The following is an 8566-nucleotide window of genomic DNA, read 5'->3' on the forward strand; positions in this document are numbered from 1 at the left end:
TGTGTTCCCTGCAGTGCCCACCCCAGGGCCATGAACAGATCAAGTGGTTAGTACGTGTCAGTGGAAATGGGCGGAGACAGGTGGACCTAGGTTCAAATGTGTATGACCTTGAACCAGTAGTTTCTCTTGGAGTCCCAGAGCCTCGTGTGTCAAAAGCAGGATAATGATGGTGGTTGCCTCAGAAGGCTGCTGCAGGGATTAAATGGGATCAGAAGCATACAGTGGTAACACTTATTAATAAAGTTGCTTGTGAATCAGAAAAGAGGTGAGTAAAACAAAGTCCATGCCCTCAAGACTTAACAGTTGTGGCAAATAGGATTCACCTCTTTGAGCCACCTCCAATTGATTGGCAGTGGCTGCCCTGGAGTGCTGATTAGAAAAACAAGATCTACTCCCAATGAAAAAGGGATTGCCATGGGATGGTGGTTGGGTGGGGAATGTGGCAGCTGGTGTACAGTACATATGCTGACTCCTAAACTGGTGAGAGAGAAAGACACACAGGCAAAGAACTCTGATACAAGGCAAGAGACTTGTTTGGGGAAGGTAGAATCAGGAGCCATTCACCAAGTCTGTGGCGTTCAAGCCAGGCTTTGAAGGGCGTATGGACAGGAAGGTCGCTCCAGGCAGAGGGAACAGCGTGAACACTCAGTGCATGAGATGCGACACTTTTGGCTACCAAGAATAGACTATCCGATCAAAAGTGGCTTAGACATAAGGGAAATTTATTATCTCTCAAGACAAAGCCCAATGTAAGTGATTTTAGGGCTGGTTAATTGAGCAGCTCAAAAATGGCATCAAGTTCCTTACATCTTCTGCTTTGCTGCTGCTATAGGCTGAATTGTGTCCCCCCACCCCCAATTTATATGTTGAAGCCCGCACACCCAGTACCTCAGAATGTGGCTGTTGGGGAGAGAAGACCTTTAAAGAGGTGATTAAGTTAAAATGAGGCCATAGTGTGGGTTCTAATCTAATTTGATCGGTGTCCTTATAAGAAGAGGAAATTTGAACACACAGACACCAGGGGCGCACACACACAGAGGAAAGACCACGTAAGGACACAGTGAGAATGCTGCCATCGGCAAGCCAAGGAGAGAGCCTCAGAAGAAACCAGTCCTGCTGACACCTTGATCTTGGACTTCTAGCCTCCGGAACTGTGAAAAAATAAATTTCTGTTAAGTCACCCAGTCTGTGGTATTTTGTTATGGGAGCCCTAGCAAACTAACACAGCTGGCAAGAGGGCTGTAGCAGTTGTAGGACCAATACAGACATGATACTACTCATCATTTTTCTGGTTTTGATGCTATCAACCCTTGATGAGGCCAAGGGTTTCCCCTTCTTGTGTGTCTTTTTATCGAGAAGGAAAACCTTTCCCAGAGATTCTTCAAAAGACTTCCCTTAGGGATCTAGGGGTCAGATGTATTAGCCAGGATATATTTCAGCTCTAACAAAGATCCAAATAACAGTGGCTTAAACGTGATAGAAGTTGATCTCTTCCATCACATAAGCAGTCCAGGGCAGGTATAGCAGCTCCATGTGTCCAGGACCTAGGGGCTTCCTGTCTCGCTGCTCCACCAGGCTAGGGTTTTGCTTTCAACTTCAAGTTGGCTCTCGACACAGCTGCAGTCAAGCCAGTTGGAAGGGTAAACTGAGCCAGAGGAGAGCACAGCTCCTCCCTCTAAAGGGATGACCTGGAAGCAGCACAAAGTTCTACTGCTCATATCCCATTGGCCGGAACTTGTTTCCATGGAAATGCCTAATTGCAAAGGAGGCTGGGAAATAGTCTTCTATTCTGAGTGGCCATGTGCCCAGCTAATAATTCCTTTACAGAAAAAGGGGGGGGGCATGGATACTGGGGGACATATAGCAGTCTCTGCCTCACAGAATTGGGTCACATGGCCCTGCCCCCACCAATCCTCAGTCAGGGGAATTATCTTGGACCAATGGTTCTCAAACTTGGGTGTGCCTCAGAATCCACGAGAAGGCTTATAAAAACATGGTGATCCCCACCCACACAATGGCTGATTCAGTAGGTCTGGGGTGGGCTCTGAGAATCAGCATTTCTAACAAATTTCCTGGTGATGCTGCCCTGGGGACCACACTGTGAGAACTACTGTCTTGCCTCCTAAGGCCAGGTAGGGGCTACATTCCCTGAGCACTTGGGCTGAAGGCTCCTAGGAAATGGGGCTCTACCTGCATGAGAGAATGGAGAGAAAGGGCATTGGGTGGCAACCAGGAGAACCTCACAGAAACAGAAAGATGGTGGTTTGGAGAAGCTATGAGGTCTCGGTGGGGTGATGTTGGAGGTGAGGATTAAGAGGTATTTTGGGTCCAGGTTGTGAAAAGTCAGCATTTTGCCTACTAAAGAATGTCACCAGCCATCTGGCTCTACAAGAATTGAGTCATTAGCCACCGTAGTCACTGACCCTTAACACACCCTGAAAGGAGATCAGGAATGAGGCACCCTGTGCTCTGGGAAAACTGGCAGAACAGACCTTCAGATAGTTATATATTTTCAGGAGAAATTTTTTACGCATCTGGATTCTTGCATCTTCCCATACTTTGAAAAGCACTAAAACCATTAACTAAGATATCTGTTCCTTGAGACTAGCAGCAACCTTCTACCGAGATGTGTGCTTGGTTGCACGTACCTCCCTTCACCAAAATCACATATATACTGATCTCCCCCCCCTTACCTCTTCGGGACAGTTTCTCAGAGCTAGCTGAGAAGCAGTCTCCCAGGCTATAGTCCTCAGTAAGACTCTTTTTCTTTTTTTTTTTTTTTTTTAATTTATTTATTTTAGGCTGCGTTGGGTCTTCATTGCTGCGCGCGGGCTCCCTCCAGCTGTGGCAAGCAGGGGCTACTCTTCCCTGCGGTGCGCAGGCCTCTCACTGCGGTGGCCTCTCTTGTTGTGGAGCACAGGCTCCAGGCACGCGGGCCCCAGCAGTCGTGGCTCACGGGCTCCCGAGCGCAGGCTCAGCAGTTGTGGCGCACGGGCCTAGTTGCTCTGCAGCAAGTGGGATCCTCCCGGACCAGGGCTTGAACCCGTGTCCCCTGCATTGGCAGGTGGATTCCCAACCACTGCGCCACCAGGGAAGCCCCTCAGTCAAACTCTTGACTCACAGCTTTTACCTTGTGCGTTGTTTCAAAGTTGACAATCTTTATTCTGAAGGCCCTGGGGAGCCATGGGAGATTGTAAAGCCAGGAAATGTCATGGTCACATTTGGGGGAGGAGGCATTAAAGCAATAGTCCTCAAAGTGAGGTTCTTAGACCCCCTTGTACTAGATCCTCTGGAGAGCCTTTAAAATTCATATTCCCAGGCATGCTCTATTTCCCTCCCTCCAGTTATGGAGACGGAAATCTGCATTTTAAATAACCCCACTCTACCCCAGGTAATTCTGATGCATTTTGAAGTTTGAGAACCACTGGCTTAGAGGGTGGAAACCCTGGAGGTAGGGAGATCTCTTAGGGGCAATGCCCTCTAGAATGTAAGCTCCAGGAGGGCAGCGATCATGACTGTTTTATATCTTTCTTATTCACTGTGTCTTAGGGAAGAGTAGCCCCTGCTTGCCGCAGCTGGAGGGAGCCCGCGCACAGCAATGAAGACCCAACGCAGCCTAAAATAAGTAAATAGGGTTTCCCTGGTGGCGCAGTGGTTGAGAGTCTGCCCGCCGATGCGGGGGACACGGGTTCGTGCCCCGGTCCGGGAAGATCCCACATGCCGCAGAGCGGCTGGGCCCGTGAGCCATGGCCGCTGAGCCTGCGCGTCCGGAGCCTGTGCTCCGCAACGGGAGAGGCCACAACGGTGAGAGGCCCGCGTACCACAAAAAAACAAACAAACAAATAAAATAAATAAATAAACTTAAAAAAACGCAATAAACATTTGTTTTAAAGGCATTAGGAACTTCGGTCTAGGTCCTGACTTTGCCACGGATTCATTCTGTGGCCTCTAGCAAGTCTGTCCCCAGTCCCTTTTTTCCCTTACCTGTAAAACGAGGAGTTTGGAGAAAAATCCCTAAATTTTTGGCCCCACCCACCATTCTGGTTGAGTGATTGAGGTTCTGTCCAATCAACAGGGAGCTTTGAGTGCTGCTGTCCCCTTCCAGCCAAATGCCTTTGTCTCTTAAGGGAGACACAGGAGCCGCAGGGGTTGTGGCAGAGGGTATGCTTTCTCCCCGCATTCCTCATCTTCTTTCTCTGGCGCAGAATAGCCAAAACAATAAGACGCAAACAGCACGTACTGAAATGACTTTTAATATCTCATGTTGCAGCAAAATTAAAAATATACAAAAAGTTTGTGGTGTACAAAAGAGTCTCAGTACAGAAGTCCTAGCTTGGGGTCCCCTCCCCCTCCTGGGGGAGGGGCAGAGGGGTGAGCGGGGTCGGGACTGAGGATGGCACAGATGCAGTAAATACCAGGAGGTGGGATCGGGATTGGAAACACAGTTGGGCAGGGGTGGGGGCCGACTAGGGAGGGAAGAAAGAATCTGGACGGGAGAATCACCCGGAATTGTGCTTAGGGAGGGAAATCAGCCCCTCGGGCATGGCTAGTGGTTCCTGGAGTTGGAGAAAAAGTGGAAGAGGGGGCATCAGGGCTGGGGGTGTTCTGGTGGGACCCCGAAGAACCTGGGCTCTGATCCCACCCTCCCAACTCACTGTGTGACCTTCCGCTGGCCACCTCTTCTGGGCCTTCCCCTTCAGAAGGGGAAGGATGATTCAACAGCCGCTGGGTGATTAAACCACTGATTCCTAACTTGGGGTCCCAGAGGCAAGAATGGGGCCCACAAGTGCTCTTGAGAATTATGTATTAAATGCCAACAGAATACAGATACTCCCCCCACCTTTAAGCCCTAGAAGCTAACTCAAGGCCTTGGAAGCATTTATCTGCAATCAGAAGCTCAGTTTGAGTTAATTTAATGTGGGAAAATTAATTATCCTTCAAGAAGTGAGGCTAGTTTGGGAGAAAAATCTCCCAAACTATAGGATCCTCAGGGGTGAAAATAATAAGGGGGGATCTGGGAATCATTCAGGTCCCTTCCAGCTAGTTTACAACTGGTTCACAAAAGACAGTGGGTTTGGGGGGCTGTTCAGATGGGGTCCCTCCGGGTGTGGTTGTTTAGCCAACCAAATGGAGACAGGCCTGGTTTGGAGTCTGGGATTTGGGTGAGAGGGAGATGGAAGAATATCCTTTTCCGACCTAATGCCTTTCTCACCCCCTTTGCCTCAAGCTACCCTCCACTCTGGGATTACTGCAGGTGCCCCAGGGCCCACCCCCCTTCAGCCTGGCCTGGGGGTGCCCTTAACGATGATTGTGCATAGAATAAAGGCCAGGATTGCTAGGGAGAAGGCAGCCCCCTTCTTGCTGGGAGAAGGGAAGGGTAGAGGAGGCCGGGCACAGCAGGTCCACACCCCACACAGACACATACCGGGGAGTTTTCTGCTTCCAGGAACCAGGCCATCCCTAGATCAGGCCTTCCTCTCCCACTTCCACAATTTCCTGCTGTTCCTCCCCTCGCCTCTACCTGCAGCAACCAAGAACCCGGGAATGTCCTAGCCCCTCCCCAACCAGAAGGGCACTTTAGAGTCTTTTTCCCCCAGCCCCAGGGTCTCAGAAGCCCCTCTGGTTGGGAAGGGGGACCGCAGACCCCATCCCCACTGCTGCCCACGTGGCTTGGCACTCACTCCATCTCTTTCGCTGTGACATTACAAAGAACGGAAGTACAGAAATTGATAGCTTCTCCCCCTGTGGGCCATATCTGGGAGGGAGCCATCCTCAGGGTGCCAAAGGGTGGCATGGCCCAGCACAGGATGGGGCAGTTGGGTCCTGGCTTTCAGTCCTCTGCCTGTACCTGAACTCTCCCCGCACCCAGTGCAGGTTCCTCCCACCTAGGGGCCCCCAAACTGGAGAAGACCCCAGTCCTTACACTGCCCCCTGTCAGTCACTGGAGGGGCCTGCAGCCCTTATCGGACGATGGTTCCCAAGCCAGGGACCTCGTGGATGCCCAGACCTCCCTGGCCTTTTCAGTCGAGAGGGTGTGGGGCCAGTTCTCAGGTGGCCAGGCCATGGGGGTTTAGGGTTGGACTAGAAAAGTCTCAAAGGAGTTTCCAGACTCTTCAAGGCTTCCCAGAACCTTATTAACATTTTGAACCAGAGGTTTCAAACTGGTGGCCCACGGTCAAATATGAGTGTTTAGTTTGGCCCGCACTGGATTTTTCGAAAATTTGAACTTTAGTGGCTATAGGCAGGGTACGTACTCTCCGGTTTGTCAGAGTCCCCACCACTCTTTATTGTCTAGCACCTCTACCGCTCTTATCTTCATTAACTGGAGGCATTTGAATTTGCAACCCATGCACTCAGAAACCTTCTCCCCACTGCCTGAGGTTTCAATGAATTCCCAGCCCAGGTGATCTCCAAGGGACCTGTGGGACTTTAGCCCTTAGGAGGGCACTGGGGCTGCCAGGCAAGACGTTCCCTCTCTGGATACTCCTAGCCCTGTTGGCCCTGACCCTGAGACCTGGACCAGGCCTTGCCCTCCCTGCCCTCTGCTTTCTTCAACTCTCATGGGTGACACACCTCTGCAGGACACAGGTGTAGCAGGGAACTGGCTTGGGGTAAGGCAGATTTGGGGGAGATAAGAGGATAAGGCAGATGAAAGGAGAGGACCAAGAAAGGCTTCCTTGTTGGGGAGCCCCCTGCTGGGGAGGGGTGGAGGTCTGTGCTGTCCAACCAGGTGACAGTTACAAGGCACGTGGAACATCAGTGCGTGGGGGTGTGATGAGGGGTGTGTGCTGCCTGGAGAGGTTTGGGGAGCACAGTCAGCAGCCTGGGGCATCAGTTCCAAAAAACTGGGAGAAAGAAGTCTGTCCTGGGAATGGGGACATGGTCTCCTAGGGGTTGAGATACTGACAGCATGGCAGGGCCTGACATATTTGGTACCTAGAGCATCCTGTTCTCTTCTCTCCCTGGCAAAATTAAGATGGACCCAACTACCTCTCATCCCCAGGAAAAGCCTAACTCTGCCACGACTTCCTGTGTGATCTTGGGCAAGTCTCTGGCCCTCTCTGTGCCTCCATTTCTTCTTCATAGTGGATGTGGAGGGTAGGTGGCTTAAGAGACACTAAGGGCCCCTCTGGGCTGTGAACCTTCTCTCACTGCAAGGACGCTGTAGGGATTCTGAGAAGGGCTGAGCAGCCAGGCTAGGGTGGAAGACAGGGAATGGGGAGCAGGAGGCAGGGACCCAGGGTGTCCAGTTCTGGCAGGGAAGAGAGACTGGCTGAGGTAGATTGTGTCACAGAAAGGAAAACAAAACCGCTTGAATGGGATGGTGCCCCTTCCCTACTCTGACTCCTCCATCCCAGTGAAACAAGGGGACCAGCAGGGACAAGATGAAGTAAGGGACAGGCCAGCAGAGAGAGGGACCTCAGGCCTGGGAGGGATGGGGTCCTGAGCTCCTAGGTGTGGAGGGAGGGGGCAGTCCTTAAGGGGCTGAGCTCTTTCCAGAGGGTGAGACGCAGAAGGTGCCTGTAGCCCTCTCCTCGGGCCCTTTGACTATGACCGTTTCTGGTGTTCAGGTGTCCTTGCAGGCAGAGGCCTTTAGGGAAGGTTTTGTGGGATTGAGAAGATGTGGGGTGGAGGTGGAGTAAAGTCCAAAAATGAGCCTCAAGCCACGCCTCAGCACTGCCTGCTCGCCCCTACTCTCTGGTTCTCTGGGCAGCTCCTGCAGCTGTCAGGACTCCCAACTCTCAGGGAGGATATTTTTAACTTTTCTTGCAAGGATACTGGGGAATGGGGCAGCCAGATGGACCATTCTAGGGCACTGGGGAGTAAAATAACTCGCCCAGGCTGACCCTCATGTCCCCTCTCTGAGCCTGTTTCCTCCTCTGTAAGACGGATTGATAACACCTCTGTGGTAGGCAGGGGAGAGTTTAAGTGAAACAGTCCAGAGTGAAAACTCCTGGCAGTCAACCCAGGAGAAACGGTCGGTTGGATCTGGGTCCACGTCCTCAATGCTCCCATCTCACAAAGGGCCATGGAATTTGGTCTCTGAAAACAGATGGACAGAGGATAAAGAGGATAGGGGAACGCACCAGAGGGAGTCTGGGTCAGCCTTGGGCTTCTCCTACCCCCCACCACCTTGAGGCCTGGTTCCTGAGGCATCTTAGGGACCAGGGAAGTAGAAGAAAGAAAGAAGGAAAAACACTCTCTCTGTGTTGACAGGAGGGATGCACACACCATCTCGGCCTGGGTGGGTGTCTGTGCAGTCACCTGTGGTGCTGGGGGGGTGAGGTGACTTGTGTCACGGGGGTGATGTGTGCTTTTGTGTGTGTGTGTGTGTGTGTGTATGTGCAGTCCTGCCTTCTCTGCCTTTGGAGCCACCCTGCACCCTGAGTGTGGCCCTCTCCCAGGATCCTTAGCAAAGCCACTATCACCTTTCACCTTCTGATGGAACAGCCAGGAATCTAGGACCTTGTGAGACTAGCTGCCACTCTGGGCCTCAGCTCCTCTCTGTAACCCAAGGGAGGCTGAACCAGAAAGGGCTAAGTGCCCCTCTAATGTGCATAGTTTG

This window comes from Physeter macrocephalus, chromosome 14, assembly GCF_002837175.3.
Source record: "Physeter macrocephalus isolate SW-GA chromosome 14, ASM283717v5, whole genome shotgun sequence".
NCBI classification, from domain to species: Eukaryota; Metazoa; Chordata; class Mammalia; order Artiodactyla; family Physeteridae; genus Physeter; species Physeter macrocephalus.